The sequence below is a fragment of the Ambystoma mexicanum genome, chromosome 5q (genome assembly GCF_040938575.1).
Source record: "Ambystoma mexicanum isolate Mex_15411 chromosome 5q, UKY_AmexF1_1, whole genome shotgun sequence".
Taxonomy (NCBI): domain Eukaryota; kingdom Metazoa; phylum Chordata; class Amphibia; order Caudata; family Ambystomatidae; genus Ambystoma; species Ambystoma mexicanum.
Genome location: NC_090933.1, coordinates 213838705 through 213866150, shown reverse-complemented (window position 1 = coordinate 213866150; position 27446 = coordinate 213838705). Strand labels below are relative to the sequence as shown.

Genomic DNA, 27446 nt, shown 5'->3' with positions numbered 1-27446 from the left:
ACCCCCTCCCAGACCCCCTGTGGTACCCAGACAGAGTGGCACCACTTTTGGAGGCTTCTGTGGAGAAGCCCGCCAAAAAGTGGAACAAAGGGCTCGACTTGGGTTGGAGTCACAGAAGAGAACACAAACGCCATTTTAGAATCGATTCCTGGCAAAAAATACCAACCAGCGAATTAATATTAATTAAATAAACCGGCGGTATGTTCGAGGCTATGAGAATTAAATAATTAAAGTTGGTAGCCTCGAACAATGGGAAAATCCCATAGGGAAATATTCGCGGTCGAATATAAAAAGTAGTTTCCACTGCCACCAGCCAAAACTCGATCAGGGGGAACGGAGACGTGCCCCCTCGACTAACAGACCCCGGGGCAATCGAATTGCACCGACCAGTACGTCCACAATATGATGGTTTGTACTGGTTTCTGTTAATAATTTGGGACTAGTAAAGCCAATGGTGACTTTACATGCCCTGGGAGACAGTAGTCAGTCCAAGGGTATGGAGTCTATAGTGGGGGGACACTATGACACCCCTGTGTTACTGCACGGAGGGTGCTGTGTAACACACATAGTAAAAACACGTGAGACCCTATGGAGTAAAGGACCCCATAGCCCATAAAACACATTAACAGTCAAAGGAACACCATAAACATGTCCAAGAGTGGGAAAAAAAAGAGTCTCACTCTTGGCAGGAGAAAAAGACAAATTCCAGAAATCCAGCAAAGCTGTTGGTGGACTCACTAGGTTAGGAAATACAGCCTAAAGAGAGAATTCTCCCTAACAATTACGTTTTACTGTTCCTATACTTTTATGTTAACAAGAAACCGTTTCAGAATGGTTTCGTTTTTGCATGTCGATGGGGTTTGTGCGGAGTGGGGGCAGCCCAGCAGGGTACCTAGTTCCACTGCTTCTTTTCATACACTTAAACCACTGGCTATGAGTTTATGGTTGTGCAAAAGAGAGTAGTGAGATATAGTCTCAGCCAGGTAAGGTGGGTGTTGCAAGCCCATGGATGGATTTAAAGACAAGCAGCAGGGATTTGAATAAGGACCAGTTTCTTAGAGCGGGCCAGCCTCCATGACGATGGTACTGGGAAATGAGAGTAGATTGGGGGAGATAAAAGAGGGTGCAAATAGCGATGGTGAATGTTATGTCCAGCTGAGAGAACTACGGGAGGGGAAGACCAAGGCAGAGGTCGGCACAGAACTCAAGGAAGCTGAGTATCAGAGTAATTATGAGGGTTTGGGCAGAGTGACAATTTGGGAGAGGGCTGATTTTCCTGATTTTATGCAGGTTGATCTTGGCAGCAGTAGAGATGGCAGTAATAAAGTGGTGGAGCTTGATATCACTGCCAGAAATGAACGCGAGATTGCAAGCATTTGTGCGGTGCAGAGAAGAGGTCCTGGGGGAAAGAGATAGATGTGTGAACGAGCGAGGGGCATTGGATGAGGGCAGCTAGATCACTTTCACCTTTGAGGAGTTAAGCATGAGAGCTCAGGAGTCACAGTCGGGAAGGAAAGGAGGATTTGATTGGCATTCACAAAGATGTGGCAGGAGAACCCAAAGGAGGGGATGAGTGGGCCCAGGGAGGAAGTGTAGAGTGGTGAAGGGTAGAGGCCGCAGGATGTAGCCATGTGGGCCACAGACAAGGAGTGAGGTCGAGTTTGAAGTGGCTGTGTTTTTTCATAGATGGCATTAACAATTCACAGACTTGCAAGGAAGTTTTAAGGTTTCAGTGAAATACACCATATTGTCCTTTACTGTTCTTTAGGTAAATGTGTGTATTCCTTAAGAAAGAGACATGCAGATGGTCCAATCAAAGGCACTCACTATGGTAGAGGTTTGGGGACAGGCACTAGGACTCCCCTCTTATCGGGTATCTGTAAACCCTAGTTAGTGCTACCAACCTGTAACCTCTACCATCTAACCTCTGGCTTTGTCTCAAGTGGTCTTCCATCAATGCTGGTTCACTGTTCTCCCTAGGACTTCCGAACTGACCTTACACTACCGATGGTTGTGGATGTATGTGTGGTTGATGGATGGATGTGTGTGCCATTGGAGACTCAGGCCTCACTCTATCTCCTTACTACTCTTCTCTTCCCCCTACTCTCCTCAGCCCTGCTTCATCCACCTTTTCTCACTGTCTCTCTCCACTTTCCTTACAATGTTTCTCTCTCCTACAGCCAACCTCCACTTTCTGATGTCTCTACCCTCTCACTGATCTTACCTTTCTTTCCTAATCCCCTCCTCTGTATGACTCCCTCCTTTACACTACTACTCTCTCTGCACAACTACTACTCTCTCCTCTCCTCATTACTACTGCTCTCTCCTCTTCGTACTACTACTCTCTTCCCTAACTCAGGGATATGGTGTCCCGCTCACGCTTCCATTACAATCACTCTTACTATTCTCTCCTATACCCTTCTCCTCACACCCCACTCCTATACCCATCTCTACTGGCCTCACTCTCCCCTAATACCCACTCCCTCTCACACTAACTACTACCATCATTCCCCAACTATTATCTCCCACTCGATATCTTGCTTTCCCTCTCTCTCACCTTGTATACATGTCCTCCCCACTTACTCGACTCCACTCCGCTCCACACATCTGGCACCACTCTCTTTCGCCAATACCTCACCTGCATTAAACTCTGCAACCAATCCTCAACAATCAGCTCCTGCATCCTTCCTCCTCCTGGTCCCTTAGTCCACCTATACCTCTTACTGTGCTCTCACCTGAACAACCCACACCCTGCCTCCCCTTCTGGCTCCTTTTGTACTGTAGAGCTAGTAGTTCTGTGTTTTTTCTGAGGTGCTGGTCACTTTTGGGTTGTGGTGCACGATTATGGCTCGTCAAGGTTGTCGTGTTTCTGTTTTCCCCTTTGCTTGCCTCTGGTCTGGAATTTCTTGGTTGCTCCCTGGGAGTTGGAGTCCTGCAACAGAAAAGTGTAAATGGTTGCCAGGAACTGTACTAGGGGCAATTGGGAGATAAAGAGTGGTACCAGGGATGACGTTCATGGCACAAGTTGTTTTTTTTGTGACTGGGGCACCCCAATTTGCACTCCCCACATGTGGGACGGGGCTGGCTGTAACTTTTGTTCTAGTGAGACTTCAGCTCCAAGTTGAGGAGCGGTTCTGCTATGCCCACCCCCCCCCCCCTTGTCACGGTCCTGGGCCTGACTCTGTCACAGTTCCAAGTGATTGAGACGGTCTGATGGAAGAGATAGGAGGTCAAGAGTGGCATCCTGGATTTGATGGTCAGCGAGGGTGCAAATGAGAGAAGGGTGGTCCACTATGTGAAGAGGGCAGAAATGTTGAGAAGGATAAAGCTAGAGGAAAATGTGTGATGGTGGAAACATTTCAGACATGATTGAGGGTACGTGTAGTAGAGCGACGTTTGAGTTTTTTTGTGTTGTGGTTGGTGGAGATCCTGTTAAATATTAGTCTTTACAGGATATTAGATTAGTGAGAAAGGAGAGATTACAGGCCAGTAATAGGCAGGGTTTTTGAGGTATAGGAATGAGATTAGAAAAGTTGCATGATTTGAATTAAGAGCCATAGGGGAGGAGCGAATGGCACTATTCTTGAGCCATTAGCTGTCTTCAGGAGGCAAATCTGAGGGGTGGTCCATGGTTGGGGGCTAGGATGAGTGTGAGTGAAGGTGCAAAAGGGATTGTGGTGCTCGAAATGGGAGTTGAAACCAGGTCAAACTCAGAGAAGGCCTGTTCAATACTGGGGAGGAGCAAAAGATAGGAAGGAGGTTCTATCTTCGGCTATGCAGGAGGCCAGTGAGTCACATTTGAATTTAAATGTAGAGGTGAAGGATATGGAATGTGGAGAGAGAGGCGGAGGAACTGTGATACTAAAGTGGAGAGAACAGTGGTCATTCGGGGAGACAATAGTGAGGCTAAATGGTTAGAGTGGGTAGGAGAGGACGATATGGTCAAGAGAGTTCACTTGGAAGTCAGTGGGCAGGTTCTGAAGGAAGGGAAGGGAGTCATTAAAAGAGATGGAATCAAGTTAAAGTTGGTGAGTTTGGGAGATTTTGGGTGAGGTGAAGGCACCCATAAGCAATCAATGGCCTTCCATGGGTATGAAGTCTAAGATAATATTGAGATCATCAGAGAAGTACTTGTTTATGCCAGGGGTGGGGGCTGTAGATCAGCAGGATAAGTAGAGGGCTTAATGAAAGTAATTGAGTTGCAGTAAACTCAAATGGGTAGTCGAAAGGAGGAAGTTGCATTATTTATTTTATATAACTTTTTAGGGCGACCACAGGCAGAATGGAATGCACAAATGTGGTGGAGCCAGTATGCAGGGCTGCAGAAGCAGCTGTGCTGTGGGGTGTGATCCTTGTTTTGATAATGCCTATAATTATAGTTGGTGGAGGTTATGAGCTTTGAAGTTATCACAGAGAAAGGAGGTCATTCTGCAGACAGATTACGCATTACAGACTCAGAGTGTGAGACTAGTGAGCGATAGAAGGAAAAGAAGGGTATAGTAGAGGCCAGGCTGGGGAGGATAGGTGAGTTTGGTGTAAGTTGGTTAGCCATGTGTTTTTTTATGGTGGCGCGAAAGACAGGGTGAGGTAGGAAGTGGGAGAGAGTGGCGTGGACAAGATTGTCCTAAGGCAGGAGAGTGTCAGAGAAGGGGAGTGGGAGGGGGAGTGCAAGTAGTAGGTGTAGTGAGGAATAACTAGGAAGAAGGGGAGAGGAATATGTGAAGATGTTTTTTGAGTGTTATCACCACTAACACAGGCAGAAAAACAGGCAGTAAGGGGCTATTAGCAACCAAATACAGCAGTTTCAGACGGTACAGGAACACCTGTGACCAAATACAGCAGTAACAGGCAGTACTGGCCCACTACCGATGAAATACAGCAGTAATAGACACTGCTGGGCTGAACCAGCTAACAGTGCAAATGTAAGGAGCTGGAGCTCCACTAAATGGACCCCTTTGAACCAAATTATATCATGGATACAGTAGAATTATCTTAGTAAAGAGCAGACTGTCAAGAAGCAGATTCACGCCTACATCTTGCCAAGTCAAGAGAAAGCTAGTTCCCCCAGAGAGCAACAGTGACATTTCTGTTTGAAGGCTGGGCCCTGTGCTGAATGGAACACCTTATTTGGCAGTACCCTTTGTCCGTGATCACCAATTGTCGGAGTTGGGCATTGTCTGGCAGAATATCGGCCCACGGATCTGATGAGGGCAGAATGGTTCTGTCTCTCCTCCGCTGGTTCCGAATTCAGAGTGTTGAAGTGCTAGAATCCCACCCACCCCCTTGATGGCGTCTGGATCACAGAATCTGTACTACACGCACAGCTAACCTGCCTGTAGATTTTATAGGCATGCATAGGCAATTACATAAAAGCACAATACAACACCCAAACCTCTTTAATCCTAGACATTTCACATGACTCGCATGCTGTCAGTCATGTCACTGTACCATATAGGATAATTACCACAAGTTAACAAGTCCTTTCTATTATTGTAAATGAACGGAAATCACCTGTGATCACGTCGTCCAGTGCTAAGTTGTCATAGCAATAATACCGCAATACATTACTGAGAGATAACAGTTCTTATAGCTCATTGGCTGACTTTACTTCTCAGCAAAAATGATGTGTAGAAGGTCATCTAAGACAAATAAACAAAGTTGGACCAATTTACAGAGCAGCAGAAATCAGCCAAGATTGAATATTCCACTCAAAGGGGGTGAGCTCTCTACTATCAGATCTGAATCAACACCAGGGATCTTACAAGCCATGGGAGATTCCAAAGAAGCATTGGAATGAGTCACCCACGATGAAGGAAAGGATAAAGAATTGGAAAACACGATCAACACTGTGTGACTATGGACTACAAATGACAGAGGTCTCGGGGTAGACTAATATCCTAGGAAGGTGGGAAGAACGCATGGAAGGAAGATCAGAAAGATGCACCATTGATATTGATATTTTATTTGTATCGCGCTCGTACACAAGTGTTTCAGAGCGCGACAAGGCAAGGGAGGGGAACAAGGGAGAACAAAACAGCGATCTTACTAGGCCCAGTGACACTGAGAACGCACAAGTGCATAGGAGAGGGAAAGGGGAAAAGTTCATGGAAGGGGGGAGAACTGGAAAGTGCAGAGCAAAAGAAAAATAGATAAATAATAATAATACATAAATGAATAAATGATAAAGGCAACAAACAGTGGTAGTGCAACCAGCAGGTGGCAAGTGCAGGGTTTAAAGCAGCAGACATGCTATGTCTGATAAGTGCAGGAAGAAAAAGAGGAGGACTGTATGGGTACAGGTAGAGACCCCTGTGCAGGGGGTGGATCGGAGGAAGTGCGGGAGGGTGGCAGGGTGAGCAGGTACCTGGGCTCTGAAGACAGAGGGTAGGCCAGGTGCACAGTGCCGAGAGAGAACAGGTCAGCTGGGGAGAGGAGGGGCAAAGGCAGAAGCAAAGAGGAAGGTCTTGAGGTCCTTCCAGAACCTTAGATGGTTCTCCTCAAGTTTCAGAGTGGCAGGGAAGCTGTTCCGGAGGGAGGCCTCAGAAGAGGAGGTAGAGGAGCGAAGAGCTCGAGAGGAGAGTTATTTGCGGGGGATAGCTGAAGGTATTTTGTACCCCAGCCCCAGAAAGCCCTGTGGACAATGCAGAGGGTTTTGAATGTAATCCTTGGATCCACTGGGAGCCAATGGAGAAATTTCAGGGCTGGAGAGATACGATCCTAGGGCTTGAGGCCAAGGACAAGTCACGCAGTCCTGTTCTGGATTAGTTGCAAAGGGCGGAGAGTAGAGGCAGGTAGATTTAAAAAGAGGCTATTACAATAGTCCAACCTAGAGAGAAGCAGGGCTTGGGAGACAGTGAGCTTCTGGGGGAAGGAGAGCAAAGGCAGAGTACCTCTGAGGCGGTGCATTAGGAAGTTTGACTTAGCTCTGTGTTTCTTTTTGGTTTTGGAGTCTGGCAAACTCCACAGGCATCATCTTTGCATTGTGAGACACAGCACCTTCAGTGCAGTGGCACAGGGAAGTCTCTTAGATTTCCCAAAGGTTTAAATACCTTCTCTTGGATGCTTTTTCCAAGAGCAGTAAAGTGAAATTGACTTTACTTACATTTGTAACTTTATTATCTTACAATATGGTGCTGGAGGGGTTACTTAGTATCCCCTTTGTCTAGTTTCTCATGAAAAATGTTTATGTTACCCTTTCTACAATTAATGGCTGGTGGCAGTGGTTTAATTTTTACTACCATTTTGTGTATTTACCTCGCGCTGCATTTGCAGCTGCAGTAAGGCACCCATGGGTGCCCATTTTGTCAAAATGGCCCTGGTCTTCTTTTTTTGCCATTTCTTGCTTGAAAGGACCTTCTTGAGATTCACTCTGCACGCCAAACCAGGTTTGGTCCCTTGATTTGTTTTGTCTTTGGCAGGATTCACGAGTGAAACCCGCCTCTGGCTCCAGCATGTCTGGCAGGGGCTGGAAGTGAGGGAGGTGCCCAAAACTCCCTGTGCTTAATCCCCTTAGTTACAGGAATGCACCCAAAGGTGATTGGCCAGCTGACTCTCCGGCAAGGACAGCCACCCAGCTTTGTGATTGACAGCTAGGCTGGAATGAATGGGAGAAACCTGCATAAAAGACGATGCTTTTTGGCCTGGAAGGCAGAGTCGACCACTGGCTGAAGGAATCCGAAGAAGAACTTGTAAGAAATGCCTGCTGCAACTCCTGGACCGTTGGTTTGCCCGGTGAAACCCTGCTGCTGTACTGAAGCTCTGAATTCGCCACGACTAGAGAAGCCCTGCAACGATGACGTCTCCCCTTGAGTTGGTGGGACCAATTAGCTCCAAAGTGAACTCGTTTGGACATCCTCTCGGAGCTGGCTGTACTTCCACTGCTGCTGCTGCTGGAACCGAAGTGCCAGGGAGAGGAACACCAAATGGAGTGCATCCCTTTTAAGTCACACCCGAGCTTGTGGAAGATCCTCCGGACTCCTAGTGAGCAGGACTGACCAAGCCTGAGCCTCCTCAACAGAGTGCTGGACCCCAGATACGAGGAATGCCCGAAGTGGTATCCGAGAGTCCGTGGTGGTGCTATTTGCTGAGATGTGAGGAGCTGAAACCCTGACGTGCAGCTGAATAGATGTTGGTCCTTTTCTGTCACTGACCGTCCTGTTGTGTTGCCGGAGTCCCCAGTGGTCCTGCCTCTTGTCCCCACGACTGAGGCACAGGAACAAAAGGATCTGCAGAGCCACACAGGAACAGAAGCCAGCTGGAACCATTTCTTCTAACCAAAGGTACTGTACAGTCTAAGAGAACTTACCTCTTGTTACTTGATCTCAGTTGAGACTTGTCTAGGTTGCTTCTGTGGAGTTGCTTGCATCTTCTGCCTCTCACAAGCCTCCCAGCTTGTGACCCTACATTGATTCTACTTTTTCTACAAAGACTTCTAAAACATTGTTCAAGACTTTTACTTCCCCACAAGAAGTGCTTCAGTTCACCTAGACTTTTGCTCAATTTACATTGGCTGGACTGGCTCCCTGAATGACTCTTCTCTCTTCTGCTTGTTTCTTTCCTTCCCCCAGGAAAGGGTTAATTTACTTTGCATTGGGGGTTCAAAAGTACTTACCTGCTTCAGAAAATTTGTGTGATCTCTTGTTTTATTCTGAAACCTCTTTACTTTGACACTCATCTCAGTATTGCTCTAAATGTACCAGTGATATATTAATCTCCACAGTGTCCTACCTATTTAATTCACCTGGGGGGTTAGGACCAATGTTCCCTCTAATTTTTTTGGGCTGTGTGCGCCAAAGAATAGTTGTGTGCGGGCTGTTTTTCAGTCATGTGCGCAAATGAGTGATGCGCTGCCAGACCGGGGGTGGTCGTTGGCGCAGCGGCGGCGCAGCGCCGGCGCAGCGCCATACCAGTGAGCAAACCTTAGTGATCAGATTCCACAGTGTGCAAGCGAGGAATGCGAATTTGCAGCACAACAAGCTCTACTTCAAGGGACATTTGGGTGCTCTATTCTCCTCCCAAGACTTTAGCTCTTCTGAAATTGTGTCCTTTTACATCTCTAAACCAAGATCTTTCGTTTTATGATGGGTTGGTACAAGAACAGAGGGGTTCTTGTAGTGGAACACAGATTCTGCCTCACAAATTAATATTGGCAAAGCATTAGCTTCTCCATTCACTAAATGTATGGAATATAAAGGAAATGCTTTCTCTTGGTTTAATGAAATAAACAGTACATGAACATGATTAATGACAAAGACGGCTTAATAGAAGGCGGGATATGAATGGACATTGCACTCTGACAGTTAAATAAAAAGCACTGAATCATGTAATCATGTAATCTCAGATGATTGTCACCACTCACCTCACCAATGCCATTTGTGAATGTCATGTGACTGCCAGTGTTTAAACATAAGGTCTGTTGTAACGTAACTTTTAGATCATGTGATCTCCATATGTGTAGCAGTGGAGAAAAGAGGTGTTCATTCTACAATACTCTGCCCATTTGAGGCCCACTGTATTTATTTGCAACTGGATTTAATTCTACAAGGTTTTTACTTGTCGCACCATGGAGTACTGACCTTCCACACACCAGGTCGGGTGGAGAACAATCGTGTGGCAAGCACGGGATGGCTCTATCTCTTCTACACATATGCCCAATTCAACATATTGAGGGTTCATGTGTCTGTTACATTACAACACTCCAGACAACGCCTCTACAGCCAACTTACACAACATCACCACCTGTCGACTCCCTGCCCTGGTCCCTTTCGGGATACCAATGCCCCTATGCCCTCAACAAAGACACTGTGGGGTCGGTGCTTCCGAACTGCACACAGCAACAAAGGCTAGCATCATCCGGGGTCAGACTGGGCCATGTAATTGTCTCAGGCACCAAAGAAAAAGTGGCTCGCACTTGCAAATAGCTTTTCATTCCTTTTGTGATACTGTTTGAGTAGTACCCAGGGGAGCTTTTTGATAAAGTGACGTGCAAATTGTACATTTTAAAGAATATTTATTCAGCAACACTGGTCAAAACTACTAGTCACAGCAGAGTAAATTAACTCAAACTGGCCCACATGGGCCAATAAGGGTCCCAGTGACTTTTTCTTTCTTTCACCAATGCATCAGGGCTGGACCCCTGAGCTGCTCGGGGCTGGCCCTCTTGACTACAGCAAAAGAAACTCTGCTGCAAGACCAGGGGCTCTGTGTGTAAACCAGCTGACTCGCACACTAAACTTTTTCTTTCTTTTACCAATAAATCAGGGGATATCGCGAACGCAGTCCCCCACTACTAGAAATAATGCAGTCGAGTACCCTGCATTTGGGGACATCGCAGGAGTCAGCAAATCCGATGTGCAATGGATGAGCCTCACCCGGGGAGCTCTGCCTTTCTGATCACAGATGCTCCCTTGCCAGGTAAGTATGAGTTGCGAGCAAGAGGGCAGGGGTTGGGCGGCGGGGCCTGTTCTGGAAGCCCCGCTAAGCGAGGGTGAGAAGGCCGGCACTGACCCAGACCCAGCCCTCCCAGAAGCCCTGAGCGTCTGCAGAGCTGCCTGCCCCACAGGCAGGGAGAAGCTCCGGCAGGCAGAGCCCAGCAGAAGAGGCACATTGTAGCACAGTTCATTTCTCCCATCAGGCCCTGCTCGGCCCGAGATTTGCATAAATTCGGACCTGGCCGCCAGCCAGCAGGCACAGTCGGATAGTGAGCAGGCCTGGTGCAGTGGGCCCACTGGCCCGTCAGCCCCAGGAGGGTCCATGGCCCTCCTGAGCCGACAGGTCACCCCGCTTAAATGGAGCGTCTCGGGTGGGGTGCCCCCCATCAGGACACGGCAACGCCGTGAAGGCAAGGCCCAATCGGTGCTTGGACGGGGCCGGCGGCAGCCGGTAGCCAGACCCCCCTCCCTCATAAATCCCCAGGAGCTGCTGTAGCCAGACCCCCCCCCCCCCCCCATAAATCCCCAGGAGCTGCTGGCTGGGCCTTCTTCAGGTTGGAGGGCCTGGGCGCGAAAACAGGCAGGGTGGCTTCAAGAACTACCGGGGCACCTCATAGCATGGGGCGCACATGGGTGGGGGGGGAGGGTGCGGCTGGGTGACGTCCATGGGGAAACACACCATAGCGTTTTTTGCCAAACCCTTTTATAAGACGAGAGTCCTCTCCTCCTTACCTTGTAGCACAGTGGCAGGCTGACTGTTGGCTGCTGACTGTGGCCTGGGTCGTCGTCGCCTCGCCTGGTGGTCCTCCTCAGTGTGGCTGTCCTGTGTGTGGGCTGGGCACTGGGCTGGCTGGTGGTGTGACTGGTGACTGAGGTCCACTGGTGCACCCCAATAAATCATGCCCAGCCAGGGCCAGGGCCAGGGTGGGTCAGAGGCCCAATAGCATCAGTCACGTGCGTCACGCCGTGATGGACCTGGCGGCACTGAGTCTGGGTGGACACGAATTTTCATTGGCTTGTTCTTCCCCCAGGCACAAGTGGAAGTTGTTTCAACTTTGTAAAGAAGTGCAACAACAAATTTGTTGTTACTTCCTCCAATGTTGAAGCAACTAGTGTGCAATGTCACTGGGCCCCAGCTCAGCCCTGCAGGCAGGCTGCCCCCCCAGGGTCAGGACTCGGAGGGAGGCGGCAGGTGTTACAATTGCTTTAGTGTGTGCAATTGCTTCAGCCGCCTGCCGCCTCCCTCCACAGATCAAAGTAAACGTTGAACTCGGCCGGCCCGAGCAGAGCGCGGGCCTAGCACCACACGGCACCGGCCCCCCACGGCCGGCGGTGGCCCGCCCACCATTTTGAATGATGCTGCCTGCTTGCTACACATGCATCTGCATGCATCATAAGTTATGATGCATGCATGATGCAATCATCAAAGCAAGGTAACAACATCTAGTGTTAACTTGCTATGATGATGAATTGTGTGCAGACACTGCAGAGTGCCTCCTGGCTCCTGCCCTGCCCAACCCAGCCCCAGGCGGCCCAGCCCCCAGGAGTCTGACTTGACTTCCCGGCTGCGGGATGAAAAAAATAAAATAAATAAATAATCATTTCACCCCAGGAGTCTGACTTGACTTCCTGGCCGCGGGCTGGGAAAAAAAAAAAAAAAAAAAAAAAAAAAAAAAAAAATCACAAAATGATGATTGCGGTGCGCGGCAAAATAAGCACTATGCGCGGCTCACAATCAAAAGGTGCGCGGCCGCACAGGCGCGCACCTTACAGGGAACATTGGTTAGGACGTGTCTGTGTGCCATCTCAAATGGGTATTTGCTGATTTAGAGAAACTAAGAGTGTGTATTCTGGAGTGTAATTGTTTGTTTATTATTATATTGCCCCTTCTGAAGAAGGCTTATTCAAACTGACTGTTAAATAAATTAATAATTGTTTAATCAAGAAACCTTCAGTGTAAGTGTGTATTTGGATACTTGTCACTGTGTATCTCTGTGTAACCACCCTACTGCTCACATTGACCCCTCTTGTAATAAGCCTGGCTGATCAGCCACCCTACCAACCTGTATAGTACAGACTTATACCAAAGGTTGGTTTCCTATTGCCAGGAGGTCAAGGTTGTTGTAGTGCACCCAAAGGGTACTGCTCCAAATCTTGCCTAAACACGATCCGTGGAAATTCAGTCCGGATTCCAGTACAGATTCAATAACCCGAAATGACCATCAATTCCCCCTGTATCAACCCTCCAGTGCAATTTAGAAAGCTGACAAAATGGATTAGGGAATGCCCATGTTTCTAATACGGATCCTATAGCATTTCTTAAAGAAATTAGCAATCCAGATGAAGGTCTACCCTTATTTCCTTTGGTCGCCTTCACCAAATTTACGGATAACCACCCCAGACAGGCGTGTGTAGCAACCAAGTCTCTTGGAAGAACACTATATCTAAATCAATGAGAGGGTTATCCTTAGATGATAGCAAATGAGTGAAACTGCTAGTGTTCCATGAACCCACATTCCATATTATAGGGTTAGACTGTAAGATTGGCTAGGTCGCATACCTAGGAGACAAGGCTCCAGCTTCCAGGTCCAATTATCCTGCGGGCCCTTATTGATGTTGACATTAATTAACTCAATTTCTCTGCCCTTCTTCCGGGATAAGTCACCTTTAGCAGCAAAAACTGCATTTTGGTCCTATCTTCGTTTGGGTATTCTTCACAGATAGGCCCTATTATTAACTGATGTTCATTTATGATTTCAGATATTTTATATCCCCAGGAGTGCAATGGTGCTTTGGCAGCCAAACAGAGATCCCTGATTAACTTAGATGGAATGTGCAAGTAAACCCGCTCCACATCACACATCCTGAATCAAAAAAATCCCAACTTTTACCTCATCGCCTTTTGTTGGAAAAATATGACCTCTCAGGTGAATGTCTTGAAATTGAGGGCTAATGTACAAGGTTTAGCATTTATACAAACTACTGACATTGCTCAAGTGGAATTTATGGATTTAATTCTGGAAGGGGTCATTTTATCATTCAATCTAATACCCTCAAACTTAGAAAGTTCCGATTCAGAAGGATGGAGCTTTAATATATCCCTTGTTATTTTGAGAACTGACGTTTCCACCAAAGATAATTTTGCAATAGCATTGTTTAACAAATTTGTTTGATCTATGTGTTTTGCACTTAAAGCCTCTTACAATTTGCTCATTGTACACAAACTCGTATTCTTTGCTGCTAGGGTCACTTCCAACATCGGAGTCAGCCCCGCAGCTTGACCAAAAGAACGTCTTGCCATAGGTTACACAAAAGAAATAGATCAATTGAATGATGTATCTGGCGACTCAGGGTACAAATACGGAGAACCTGAAAGGTCCAATTACGTCAGGTCAGCTTTTTGGCAAAAAGTCCAGAACTATGGTGGGATGAGATTTTTAACTCGATGGCTCATCGAAACAATCGCCTAGATTGTAGGATATTGGCGAGGGAGAGTGGTTCCAAAGATTGAGGGGCCAACATTGAAGCTTTGGTTGCCATTATCTCCTTTAGGGTTTCCCGTTGGACCCTCACATCTTCGATCTGTTCAAAATGAACCTGAACAGCATTTATAGGAGAGTTGGCAACCTCTTGGTCCCCCACCAAATTACCATTCTCAAAGCCTCCTCCAATCCCAGTTATCAGGGATTGGTCGACAAGGCCATTTCTGTCATACCCTTTGGGGTTAACATAACTCGTTTCCATCCTTAAGACTTCTTTTAAGATTGCAGAGTCCGAAATATATTTAAAATAAAATAAGCTGAGGTGAAATATTGTCCAAAGCCTGCTTGACATCCATAGAGAGAATCATTGGGAATGCATTACTTATTTTGGGGGCTATATGCTTCATGAAGTTCCAAATATCTCAGGTATAGACCCCTGATGGAGTTGTCAGATCATCTCCTTAGGCCTTGTCACTGAGTCCATGATCGATTTCAGCATATTATGATGCTTTTCCTGCAAAAATGACCCCTCCATCAATGTTATTTTCAGCATTTTAGACTTCAGGGTATATGCATATGGCATTTCAATAATAAAATCACACAATCCAATTAATCCATAGGCCTTGACCTTTGTACCGGCAAGCAGTAGAACAGCAGTATCTGTGTAATTGCTGTGCCTACAGCCCCAAGTTTTTACATTTCCTGGCATTGAAAGCAGGCTTGGATCCTTAATCAATCAATAATATTTTTTTAACAGTTGCCAGTATAAAATATCTGGCAATTGGATCCCAAATAAACAGTACAAACTGGGATAGTTAGGAGAGACGCTGCAAAAAGATCCACTGCAGGCAGCAACATTCTTTTTCTTGTATTAGTTTTATAATCAGAAGAAAACCCCCCACAAACGACCGGAAAACAGCAGTCTCTGCACACTGATCATAGTATAATGCCCGTTCCAGATCGTATTACACATAATGAGAGATGAAGCAGCAAGCAGGGCGCCATTTTAGGTAAATTGGCTCAAAGGCCAGTGCCCGCAGTCACTGACTCCCTGCAGTGGTTCAATTCTCCTTGTCTTAGCGATTCTTATTACAACAAAATGTAAAGAAGGAAGCAGGCTGTATTCCAATGAATAGAGAATGCTGGCACCAGAATGACTCAGAGGCTTGCAAAGGAAATCTGCAATCAACGCCCTGCCTCCACGTGTACTAACGGTATTCTACCGGGATTTACTCTTGAGTTGCAGAACCATTAGTCAAGATAAGGCAATCCAACTTCCTTCCAGCAGAGTATGCACTAACCCAAACACTTTGCTTCCTCACTTTGCACAGGCTTGATGTTTTATAGGAGGGGTTGGAGAGTTAAAGGGCCAGCAGCTTCCACAGTCGATCCATGGATTAGCAGAAGAACGCTTGATCTTTCGAGCGGAGTACTTGTCTCTTTATCTCAGGAGGATTTTTTCATGGGTTTTCAGAAGTACATTATCAGGCTAGGGCCATCTGTGACCAAATCCCAGGTTTACAGCTTGCATTGATGGACTAAAGTTAAGCCAGAAATCCCACAAAGAAGAGTGAGGGTGGAAACTCTAGAGGACCGGACTTGCAGGGAAGCTACGCAACATTTTACATTTTTTTAGTGGTGTGCCACAGTTGCATTTCTTGACTAACAGGAATAAGGAAATACCTATATGACCAACTTGCAAAGAAAGAGAGTACTCTTCGCTCCCTAGAAGATTGCTCAACACTGACAGCCAAGCAAAGAACTTGTCAAGTTAAGGCCGCACAATACGCACTGAATCACTAGAAGCATTGATAAGTTAAAAAAAATCCTATGTGATTTAGCAAAAAAAACACACATTGGGACAAACCAAGGGAAATATTAGCCCGCCTGGTGAATACCCACACTGACAAACACACCGATGAAAACGATAGTATAATAACTAATCAGAAGACAATAAAATAAGTGTCACAAGATATTATTCTGCATTTCATTCGAAGCCACCATTAGTAAATCAAAAGCAGATGAATGAGGCTATCAGGGGCCTCACCATGGCGAAACTCACGGAGGAGCAAAGGTTATCCCCCGAGACCCCCACCACCATGCAAGAATTTAAAGCCGCTATTAGATACATGCGTGAGAGCAAAGCACCGGGCTGCCTATTTACTCTACTTTTGAGTACTGGCCCCCCAAAATTGTAGAACTAATAGAAGAAGCAGAACAATGAGGTTCTCTTACATATTCCATGAAAGAAGCTGCCATTTCTATATGGTTTAAACTGGATAAAGACTTGCTTCGCTGCTGCTCTAACAGGCAGTTGTCATTATTAAATTTAAATGCAGATTCCAAAATATTGAGTAGTGAGGGCACACAGACTACAACTATACCAACGTCACTTGTTAAACAAATAACAAACCGGCTTTGTACCATTGACAAAGTCGAGGGGGTTGGATGAAGGTATGGCTATTGCTTCACTCAACATCGACAAATATATAGGTTCTGAGGAGTGGCAGTTCTTATTTATAGCCTTTGAAACTATGACATTTAGTCCAGGGATTTAAAACATGTTACATCTTCTTTAAATGCAAAACTGAGGGGGTTCAGGGAGTCTCAGCGCAAACACAGCCCATTGACCCGTTCTTGGGTGGATGGCCCCCGGGAGAGTCTCAACCAAGTCTTTAGTTCACTGTCCCTTTCACAGAGAAGAAATATCCCTGCATATCAGTCTTTGCCGATATTTGTTTAAACCAATTTAACCACTTTTCTTTTCTACAAAATGCAGGGGTGACTTCCTTTAACCCCAACTTATGATCTACATTTTGCAGCAAAAAAAGTGGAAAAATATGCAGTAAAATATTTGGCAAAAGTGTAGGTCAGCAAAGTTCTGAGGGCTGAAAGGAGGAGAGGGCAGTGAGACAGTTGCTTCCTGCCTCCACCTCTCCTCTTTGCACTGGTCATAGAACATCTGCCAAACACACTGTCAGGAATGTAGAAAAAGGGGAATAACCTTTTCTGGTACTTAACAACTAATTCCTCTGTATGGCGATGACATTTTATGAATGAAAGATCCTGAATCAACAGTACCCACAGAAGAACAATATGGGTTATGTTGACAGATACATACCAACTCTACCAAGTCCTGCATGTATCCCCGGGGAGCCGCGGCAGGGGTTGATGAGGGCATGTTGCCAACTCTCCCCCTGCCCTTGTCCCGAAGAACTTTCAAATACCTCGGGATAAATATGTTTCATAACTCACAGGCATTGTACGAAGGCAATGATATACGAGCAGTTTCAAGAGTTACATCTTCACTTAGCTTCCTTTGGTCACTTCGGCTCTCCTCTCGGCAAAATCATGATGCTTCCACAACTCATTTCAGGCCATCAGTTTATGTCCAAGTTAGCATCTTCAAGGAGCTTGATAAGTTGCTGCTAAAGCTCTATTGGGGGAAAGGCAGATGTGGGGACTTGACTTCATACATTGAAAAGGCCCTTGGAGAACTGTGGACTTGGCGCTTATTATTTGTCCTCTCAGCTCCAATTCAGGACAAAATGATTCAGGGAAGGGGATAACCTTCAAAAACACCTATTGCGCTATGAAATAGTGCCATTGTATTAGAACTGTCCGAGGCACAGCTGGAAGCTAATTGTTTCAGTCGGGGTGTTACATGTGGGCCGAATATGCCACAAGACACTGCATTTGCAAAGCAGTGTCCGACCTGAGATTTACCACATTTTGCTGCCGCAGCCCAGGAAACTGACCTAAGTCCTTGGACTAAAGGACTAAAGACAGATGTGCATTATTTCTCCAGTGAAATGCTGAATTCATTGGTTTTGAAGAGACTCATAGAGATTTTACTGATTCAGAATGGTAACGCATCTGTGCTCAATGCTCCATTCAAACTGTTAAAGTTTCATGTTTTGCATAGGACATTGCCCGAGATCTGCAACCTGTGGCTCTCAAGATATTTTGATCTACAACTCCACGGATGCCTCACCATTGACTATGCTGGTTAGGGCTGATGGGAGTTGTAGCCAAAAACATCTGGAGAACCAATGGTTGCAGATGCATGCTGTAGGCCACCCATTTGCCAGCACCATCGAATACAGTCTCATAGTTGTCAGCCTCCTTACAAAGGAGTTACAGGAGATGGTATTTGTACTTTGTCTCACGGCGGAAATGTTTGTCATATTTGTATACTTATACATTTCTTCCAATAATGGCTGGTACGCAAGAGGACATACAACAGATTGCTACTTTCAGAACATAGAACTATATGAACACTACAACACAAGGAGGTTGCAATTAAAAATACGGAAATAGCGTAAATTCAGGTGAAAATATAGTGATCCATCTACTGTTTCTGTATGAGGAAGCCAAATATGAATGGCTCAGATGTCACTTTTTGAATTTCTTCGTATTGGAGGATTTCTTTTCTGCTCTTCATTGCTATACATCTAACGGTCACAATGTGATTATTGCAATCAGTGTGGGAGGGTCCTTGCATCATGAGGTCCTGCCATTCCTGATGTCACTTTGAAGTCTGTGGGTTGGGGATACACCAACGCCAGTTGGAGGTGGACTAGGTGGGTGAAGGACAACACATTCTGCTTTGCAGGGGCCCTTATATGCGGATTTACTTATCCAATAAAATAGAGACGAAATATTACAGTGGCGACAAGCTGGCCCACAATACAACAGGTGTACAGCCCCCACCAACATCGCTTTGTCACATAATAGAGGAGGAGATGCGTGCCAGGATCGTTGAATAAGCACGCAAACACTATATTACCATAATAGTGAGGTAAGAGTATTATAAGGCATCTAAGGGGTTAGAGAGTAAAGGGGTCCAGTTAACCAGAGGAGAGCAGCTCAAGCACAGTTCAGCGTGAGAACTCCTGGAGTAGGCTCTCATTCAAGTGACCGCAGCTTGAGTGCCCGCTGAAATAGTGCTACAGTGAGCGCATTTGAGTAAAGAACCCTGGAGCGAGCCTACTACTATGGGAGGGAAAAAAGGAACATCGGTGCGCCCGAGAATAGTCTCTGGTGAAAAGAGAATTCTTTGCTATGGTGTCTACGACCACAGGGAAGAGAGAATTCATAACATTCTGCCATGTACCCCAAAACGAAGCTCTGTAACATGCCATGTGTGAGGCATCTCTTTACTCCAATGCATTTAGTTTTGGGTGATAAGCAGCATCTAAAGGCATATCACAGTGATGGCCGTGGAAAATGTTCATGGACCTTCAGTATTAATGTCTTCTTCTGGACCACCAAAAGTGAAATAGTAATAATGTGCAAGCAAGAAATGTTATGCCACATGCAAGCCAGGAATGTGATGACCAACCACAAATCCATGCCCCTGTGGAAACTCGCCCACCCATAACCACAATACTGAAATGGAGAGGGCTAAATGAAAGAAAGTGTGTACCGCTCAATGCACATAACGATATAACGATAACCCACCACCCATGCAAGCAAATGTACTTTGTACAGCAACGCAACTCCACACAGACACACACATACACACACACAGAAATGCCAACTCACACAGAGCCACAGATCCTCTTGGCACAGCTAGAGGAAAGATTTCCCAAATAAACTCTATTAGTACTCGGCTAGGGGGTGGGGGGAGTGGGTGTTGGGGGTGGGGGCTCCCAGCCAATCAGGAGGCTCAGGACAGGGTCCACAAGGTAAATCCCCTGCTCCCAGTCTCCTCGGATGGGGGAGGCCACCATCTTCCCTGTGGGGAATTCAGGTAAGTTTGCCATGCTCCCTTTCCGCTCCTTCCCTAACACCCCCAATTTCGACGTCCCTCACCCAACTCCACCCCACTTACCTCATGCTCAGTTGTCCTTCGTCAGTGCCTGAAACACTCGGTGTTCTAAGCCCATATCCGCTGCGGCAATGGCAGCTATCGAAAGGGAGAAGTGACTATGTGTAGTTCCCTTCTCCCTACTCCATGGCAGCCATCTTGGTTTGTCATTTTTTCCAAGCGAAGGCTGCTTCTTCATTGAATCGGTCTGGTAGATTAGTGATTGGGTTGTTGACTACTAGTGCTTCGTCTTCACGTATGGTAAATTGTGGGTGTCGATAGTGCCCTTCTGTGCTTGTGGTGTAAGGAGTGAGGGGATTGATATATTCCCAATCTCTTCTTGGGTAATCCCTTCTTTTTTCCAATTGTTTGGGAGGATTCTTTGCTTCTCTCGAGATGTCAGTGTCGCTGAAGTATCGAGGCTCTGTGGTTGTTGTGAGGTACTGTGTAAGATATAAGGATTTTTCTCTTACGATGTTTGTTCCGTTGAAAGTGGTATTTGGCGGGGTGTATTCTGTATTCAAGGCCGTTTCTACTGGGGGCAGTTGAATTTGTGTATCTGTATTAGTTGTTCCAAGTTCCTGCTCTTGTTGTCAGCGTCCATTTCTGTTTCGGGGCGTTTTGGGTCCTCAGTGCTGGGAGTTGGTCTAGTAGTGGAGTAGTGTAAAGTTTACAGGGCAAATGCCCACCTGTTGTGTCTTGTGCTAGGACAGTATTGATGTTTTCCTCTTACGTTGCGATGTCGGTGTGATATTGAAAGCAGTCTGTCCGTTCCGTCGGTTGGTTAGGTGTTCCTTTTCTATAGGAACACTGTCCAAGGGAGTAAGGGGAGTACTAGGAGTTGGCTGTTTGGGGCTATGGGTAGCAGGTTAGCAGGGTTGGTGGTTGAAGGTAACGACTAGCTCTGTAGGCTGCTGGGTGTTCTTGGGTGTCGGGCGGCCTAGGACTCAGTAAAGGTAGATATCGATAGAATGCCCAGAGGTTTGGAATGACAAGATAGTGGGAGTCTAGGTTTCACTGATGTTATAAATGAGGTACTCTTTGATTTAGGAACTGTGAGTTTTGGGCAGGGATCTAGGTTTGGTGCGGCCCAGCAAAAGGTTAAGCGCCTTGATTCCTGAAATCTAATTGTCAGGGGGGAAGCCCTGGCTTACCAGAGTGGCAGGCAGTTGTCGAGTACTAAGATGGATGACAGGGGGGAGGCTAGTGTTTCACATATGAGCAGGTGGTAATTAAATGCCTAAATTTGCTATGCCTAGTTAGCAATAGTAGGGCCTGGGATTCACAGAGAGCTAGTGGTAATCTGAACAACTCTCTAAGGGTGCAACGCAGGCTAATATTCAAAGTACTATCACAGTGTGGCACCTTCTAGATGTGATTCAATGTATTCTGAACAATTCTCTAAGGGTACAACGCAGGCTAATATTCACAGCACTATCACAGTGTGGTGCAGGTTAGTATTCACAGTACTATCACAGAATGGCACTTTCTAGATGTGATTCACGTCAATCTGAACAATTCTCTAAGGGTGTGACGCAGGCTGAAATTCACAGTACTATCACAGAATGGCACTTTCTAGATGTGATTCACGTCAATCTGAACAATTCTCTAAGGGTGTGACGCAGGCTGAAATTCACAGTACTATCACTGTGTGGCACTTTCTAGATGTGATTCAAGTCAACCTGAACAATTCTCTAAGGGACCGACACAGGCTAATATTCACAGTACTATCACAGTGTGGTGCAGGCCAACATTCATATTACTATCAAAGTGTGGCACTTTCTAGATGTGATTCAAGTCAATATGAACAATTCCTTAAGGGTGCGATACAGGCTAATATTCACATTACTATCACAGTGTGGTGCAGGCTAATATTCACAGTACTATCACAGAGTGGCTCTTTCTAGGTTTGATTCAAGTTAATTTGAACACTTCTCTAAGGGTGTGGCACAGGCTAATATTCACAGTACTATCACAGTGTGGTGCAGGCTAATATTCACAGTACTATCAGAGAGTGGCACTTTCTAGATGTGATTCAAGTCAATCTGAACAATTCTCTAAGGGTGCAACACAGGCTAATATTCACAGTACTGTCACAGTGTGGTGCAGGCTAATATTCACAGTTCTATCACGGTGTGGCACTTTCTAGATGTGATTCAAGTCAATATGAACAATTCTTTAAGGTTGCAACGCAGGCTAATATTCACAGCACTATCACAGTGTGGTGCGGGTTAGTATTCACATTACTATCACAGAATGGCACTTTCTAGATGTGATTCAAGTCAATCTGAACAATTCTCTAAGAGTGTGATGCAGGCTGAAATTCACAGTACTATCACTGTGTGGCACTTTCTAAATGTGATTCAAGTCAATCTGAACAATTCTCTAACGGAGCGATGCAGGCTAATATTCACAGTTCTATCACAGTGTGATGCAGGCCAACATTCACATTACTGTCACAGTGTGGCACTTTCTAGATTTGATTCAATTTAATCTGAACAATTTTCTAAGGGTGCAAAACAGTCTAATATTCACAGTACTATCACAGTGTGGTGCAGGCTAATATTCACAGTACTATCACAGAGTGGCACTTTCTAGATGTGAATCAAGTAAATGTGAACAATTCTCTATGTGTGCGACTCAGCCTGCACCACACTGTGATAGTACTGTGAATATTAGCCTGAGTCGCACACTTAGAGAATTGTTCACATTTACTTGATCTAGAAAGTGCCACTCTGTGATAGTACTGTGAATATTAGCTAAGGCTAATATCCAGAGTACTATCACAGTGTAGGCTACTTTGTTAAGTGGCAGGGATTCCAGGGTAGAGTGATTGCTCTACTCCCCACCCAAGCCACTCCTATTTTGATTGTAGCTGCTGGTTGACAACTGGCCACTGGCTTCCCCTTGGGGCCCTTAGCTGCAGGGGCTGCTGACATTAATGCCCTGGCTTCACTCGGGCTTCTAACGGCCCAGGCATTACCCGGCCCAGTAAAGCTCCCCCCTCAATCGGGGTTTACTGCTTAATAACATATCCCAATATGCAACCCATGCATACAATTGCCAATTGCACTTCTGTGTTTTCCTATAATCCTATAAACCTCCCCTTACATGACCATGCTACTTAAATAGCCATATCTACAAAGAAGCTTGTGCAACTGCGAGATCATCAAATGGGGAATACCTACCACACCTGCAGTCACATACTCGAACCATGGCTCAACATGGGGACTCAATGACAAGCACAAGGTATGTTTGTTTGCAGCAACATAATTACACACACACACCCACTCATACATGTCTATCATCAATACAATGGATTATTTCAAAGGATGCCTATCATAAAGAGGTATTCTGGCAGTGGCACTGAGGCTGGTATTTCAGACACAGGCACTTGTCCAGGCCTACGAGTCCACTGACGCACACAGTTACTACTAGATACAGAAAAACATCAAGTAGTGACCACTCGAAACATTCTGACATGATGTACCCAGTGGCAAGGTCGCCAAGAACCAGCATTCTTTCACAATGCCATCGTATTCATGCATGCACACAACACCTTCACCATAATTTGGGCCAACAACATCACACATGCACCAGCTAAAACATCCCGACACTATAAAGCTGGTGAAAGGGAATTCTTAGAGCCATGCCTCAGCACGCTTTCACACCACACACAACCCACTTCTCAGCTGTAGAGTATGTCCAACAAGTTGCACAAAAAACCAAATTAGGGGGAGGAAGGATAGCTCAGGCGCAACTCTTAGAAGACAACGCAGCGCAACACAGGTTCTAACCCTGATCCTGCGCTTAGAAACCACTTGCTGGTATTAGGCGTGTTATAAAAGAACAATTATAATTATAATCAGTATTTTCTTTTGAAGTTGAACAAGATTAAATTAATTGTTCTATGTGGTCTTTCGGACAATGTATAGCTGTGCTGTATGCATTCTAAAGTGGCATACCAGCCCATTAAGTTTTCAGGTAGTTGTGTAACATGCCACACATCACACACACTTAATGCAATCTGCAAAACACACAATTCAAAGTTGACCTGCGTATTAAACAACACTTAAAAAAGATAGGTCCCAATTGAACTGTTTATCACAAAAATACACAGCACCAGTGTTGGTGCACCTACTGAGAATGTGGCAATCTATTGCTGGATGCTAAACAGATCCTTTTGTCTTTTGAGACAAGATGAGTCTTTTAAATAAAGCTTAACAAGTAATCTCGGCTGCGATGGTCCCACTTCACTATTCATACTATTCCATACACAGTGTGCACCATGTTATGATAAACTCATTGTTAGAATGTTGGCAAGCCTCTCTTGCTGTCCCCCTTTTTTAGAGATAGGCGCAGCACCAGCAAAAACCAGTAACTTCTCTGGAGGGCAAGGAAGAGACTCTATAGAGCACTCTGGAAGTAAATAGAATTCTTTCACTGAAGTGCTAAGATGCACACCATGGAAGACACAGCCAGTGATGACAAAGACACGCCAGTGGAGCGCTGCATGCAGATAAAAAGCGTAATAAGTGAACCATTTTCAAGTCAACGCCACACGCGACAGCCAAAGACAAACCGCACCACGGCAGATCACCGTATTAGAAAGTATGTCAGAAAATCCCAGCCCCTTATATGAAGGGGTTTCCCACAGTCGCTTCCTAGAGCCCTTGTACGTTGATGGAATAGTCATAACAAAAGTAACGAATATCACACATGCACTCCTCAAAACAGCAGCTTAAATAATGTGTCTTGCCTTGCGCACAACAGTTAAACTCAAAACAAACAACTAAATAAGCTAATAACCAGATGGGCAGCTTACATGGCTTTACAAAAACAACTTGTGGCATGACTCCAAAAAAGACCCTCTTGCTGACGTCAGTAAGAACAAAATCACCAGCCCCTGTCCCATAGCAGACACCTTACAAGGCCCCAAGACACTGTGGCACTCAACCACATATGCTACAAGCCCTTTTTAAAAAGCGAGAAGGGTGATTGCTTCACTGGACCAGTGCTCTGCCAACGGCAGCCCTGCCCCTCTAAGGGGACATAGAGAGGGCCCAGAGTGTGGGTGCAAGCATCCTTAAGGGAGAAGATGGACTGTTTTGTTGGCACTCCGCCAAAATCATCTTTACTCAGTGGGGCTCATCATACAACACTTTGAAAACCCTTCTACTCAACAGTGCAAATAAAGTAAACGGTATAGCGTTCTTTCAATGATGGGTGACATTTCGATGTTAATTTTTCCGAGTACATTTTACTGAAAAAACGAATCGAAATATATAAGGGGGTTGGAAAAGAATATGTAAGGGGCGGGGGTGGTCGGGAATAGGTTAAAAACGATAAGGATTCAGGGGCTTGGGGGCAACCCCACAAAAATAAAAAAAGAAACAATTTTGATGAGATTTTTCGGTAAAAAATACTCGGAAAAAAGCCATCGAAATTTCACCCATCGATGAAATAACATACAACCAAGTAAACATACCTCCAAAGAAAAAAGCAGTGACTAAGGTGATTCACCCAACCTCTTCACCTTACTAAGAAACGAAACACACTGTTGTCCGAAGTATATTGAACTACAAACTATAACATACATTCACAGCCTCAATTCCAAGGCTGGTTTCAGAGATGCCTTTCCACTGCACCCGAGGAGCCTGGACGACATAATCCCAAACCCAATTTCTTGGGTCAGCTTGCAAAGCTACCACTCGGAACCAAGCTACAGAAAGAGGCGATGCCATTTGTAATAAGTGATTTCACGCACAATGGGCCGACCATTTTAGAACTGAGCAAAAATGGAAAAACGGGACACTGCTCAAAATTGGTTAGACCGCACTAGAACTTGCTAATGTGAACGCATGAAAATGTGAAATAAAATATCCAGTAACACTATAAGATGGTTTGACAAACCATTCTGTCTGGTAATTATGGAAATGCTGCCACACACAGGCAACAGGCAAGGCACCAGCCAGAGATGGCCTTTAATCTGACATGAAGTTGAGTGGGAGTCAATGAGACACAGATCCCAATGTGGCAGTTGAAAGGGGTTTTACTGGAAAAAAAACAACAGTAAAAGGATTACAACTCAAAGAAATAACATAATGGCTTACCATATGGTTGTAACTAGTGACAAATAAAAGGGTGGCTTCTGCTTTTTCTTTAACTCTGGAAGGGGAAAGGTATTCCCAAAAGCGCCTGCAGAAAAAACAAGATATCCACTCTTTTAGGTGAATCCATCCATTTGGTGACAAACAATCCCTCAGAGGCACTGTGGGCTTTAAGTGTCCCAGCACCTCTTGCTTGACCGGCTTGCAAGGTCTCTCTTGACTTAGTTGGCTCTGGTCAGAATATCCTCTTGCTTCTCCTGGGATGATGCAGAAACCTGGCACCACCATCCCTTGTGCCTCGTGTCATCTGGATGGGGGATGAGGGCCAGATTCCTAAGAAAGTGTTGAGCTCGGGAATAAGCGCTGATCTCTTTTTCAATTATCTCAGCCTAGGCCAGACTCACATGTTCTTTCCAGGCCTACAGATAATGGGCAAGCATCTTTCCCCACTCAATGAAAGTACAGGTGGTCAACTCTCTGTAGATCTTCCTTCCTTACTTTCCGCTTCCTTCCTCTTTTTCTGTATTTTCTTAATTACTCCTCTTCTCTTCTCTCAGATCTCTTTCTTCAACTCATCTCCTCTATGGCCTCCTTATATGGCGTCCTCATCACCTCGCCATGCAGCTTGTTTCACCACCTTACTTCTCTTCACTCCTACTTCATCTACCCTCCTCTCCATTCCTCTCTCAGCCTCGGGTTCTCTCCTTCCTTCCTCTGGTCTAACTTTCATCTCCACTCTGTCTCTTGCTGTTTTTTCTCCCCTTTCCTCCTCCGGTCTTGCTCCTGTCTCTACTCCCCTCGCTCCCTTTTCTACTACTTTTATCACCTCCTTTTTCCACTCCTTTCTCTGCTCCTCCTTTTACCTCCTTCAACCACTCCCTCATCTCCGCCATTGTAAAGGTATACTGGAAAACCTCAGTTTAAGCGCAACAGATAGGCCAGGAAATCCTGCACCCAGTAACGGAAATAGTCAAAGTAAATGGCAAAACCCTGCTTTATTAAACAATCCACGTGAAGCAGGGACAGCTTACAAACAAAATAGTTGCAAGCTCTCGTCCTTCTTAAGTCTGACAATGGTTTAAAATCAGAAAATACATCACCATTGACGTCTCATTACAATATTGGTTACAAAAACCGACAGGGTACAGCGATTGGTTAAGGGAATTGTCTACATATAAAAAATATATGGGTTAGTCCTTCCATTGGATATTCTGCTATCAATTGGCTCCACCTGTGATCACCTCTAAATTGATAGCAAAGAGTACATGTCATATGTAAAGTTGACTATTGGTTACTTTAACATGTACTGGGCGGCATAACATTAAGAGCTTTCATTGGTCGGGACCTTGCTCACCATCCTTGGCAATGACAGGTCATCAGCACATGAACTAAAATGGGAGTGAGGGGTGAGAAGTCCAAGACCTGCATTTTTCCAATTAAAAAAGATGCTATACATTATCCCTAGGCCAGGAGCCAAAATATTCCTTTGTATTCGACATTTTTAGGCACCTTGATTCTGAGAACATATGGTGAGTTGAGGCAGGTGCTGGGTCGTGCCTGGCCCTAATGAACAGACACTGGCTTTGATTTATGTGTCACGTGTGAGGAGACC

The 27446-nt window shown here is 45.5% G+C and overlaps 1 protein-coding gene and 1 non-coding gene across 5 annotated transcripts in view; both read right to left on the bottom strand.

The window, feature by feature from the left end:
- The window catches only part of LOC138497336 (beta-Ala-His dipeptidase-like), a 596337-nt gene that overhangs the window by 82417 nt on the left and 486474 nt on the right, over window positions 1-27446 (bottom strand). The window lies entirely within an intron of this gene.
- On the bottom strand, window positions 10258-10421 carry LOC138498947 (U1 spliceosomal RNA). The gene has a single exon (XR_011279036.1). It is a non-coding gene; the product is annotated as a U1 spliceosomal RNA (small nuclear RNA).